This window comes from Mus caroli, chromosome 9, assembly GCF_900094665.2.
Source record: "Mus caroli chromosome 9, CAROLI_EIJ_v1.1, whole genome shotgun sequence".
In the NCBI taxonomy this organism is placed as follows: domain Eukaryota; kingdom Metazoa; phylum Chordata; class Mammalia; order Rodentia; family Muridae; genus Mus; species Mus caroli.
The window spans coordinates 90,865,017-90,866,518 of NC_034578.1; positions in this window are offsets into that span (position 1 = coordinate 90,865,017).

Consider the following 1,502-nt stretch of genomic DNA (forward strand, 5'->3'; position numbering starts at 1 on the left):
TCCATCGTGCACTAGCGTTGGACTGAACATTGGACAGATGCAACCTAGCAGTGTGAGGTTTATGGCTCTCAGACCACAGACAGGGTAAATGACCATGACAGAGTAGATGACAGTGGCCACANGTAAACNNTGAGACCCCCNGGCCTGGATTAGTTAAACATTAGTCGGTACACCAAGTGACAGAATTCTAGNTGTACATCAGTCTAGCTGAAGAAAGGAAATTCTCTTTTGTATAACCTAGAAATCAGTGAACTAGCTTTGGTACAGNTAAGGACACAAGCTGACTTCTCCACTTTCTCTTCACTCCTCCGTCTTGACCTCATTCTCAGTAGACCCAATGCATGCCAGAGATGCCCATCAACACTCATGTGTTTTGATCATTCTTATGGCCTGTAACTCCTAAACCCTCAGAGTAGCTTTTCCAAATTACACTAATGAAATCCCAGAAATGCAGTGCTTGGCCCTCTTGAGCCCCCCTGCTCACCTCTGGGCACTTATTGGGTCAGCTAGCCATTATTGCTTGCCCATCTTGTGGCATCTCAAACACAAGTATTTAGTGGACAGCTCTTGATGAAAACAAACATTAAGTTCTTGGGTCATATCTTCCTAAATTAACCTGCATAGCCAACAGGAGATTATGGAGATAATAACTCATAATCACCACGCAGTTCAGCTTCTTCCAGGTGGTCTTGGTCCTTAATACTATGGGAAATCACTTGTCACATAAAGATAGTCCCATGGAGAAGTTTATGTACTGTGGAAATTTGGCTGCTTGCCGATCTCCAGGACGGTTCATCGGCAATATGAGTGAGCCAGCTCAGAAGGGATGCTCCTTGCAATGATGTCAGTCCCAGGTGACATTTGACTGTTGCCTTGGAAGCCCCTCAGCCAGAGCCACCTGATGAGGCCGTTCCAGGATTGCTGAGCCACAGAAGCTGTAGAAGAGTCGATGTCCTCTATTGTCACTGGCTTTAAGGCTGCCTTCTTATGGGGTAGTCACAATGCAAAGCTCCTGGATGTACAAAAAGAACTCCATAGCCTCGCATCCTGTTGAAAACTTCTTACAATAAAAACATTTTTTTTTTTTGCTTAGTAATTAAGAGTCTAGAAGCCTTGTTATAGGCTTAGAGTTTTCAGTCTACTTTATTTAGGGTTCTTGGATGCTTCAACCTCCCTTCTAGTCCACCGACCAGAGATAGGGGAGAAAGAAGGTTCTAGGAAAAGGAGGTTGTGGACCTGGTTAGAAGCCGTTCTTTGGGGTGATTCCACTCTTCATTGTCAAGATCCCAGTAGTTCAATAGCAAACACCAAACACGAATCAGTAGCAGCAGCTCNTTCCAGCAGAAGCAGCAAGAATCAGCCAGAGTTCTTTGATGCATTTCTCTCTATGAANTGAAGACCAGTGAAGATCAGTAAAGAAAGAAGACCAGCCAGCGAAGCATTGCATGGTCAGTGAAGAACACAAGAGCATCCTCTCACTGTTTATGGGGTTCCATTTATGT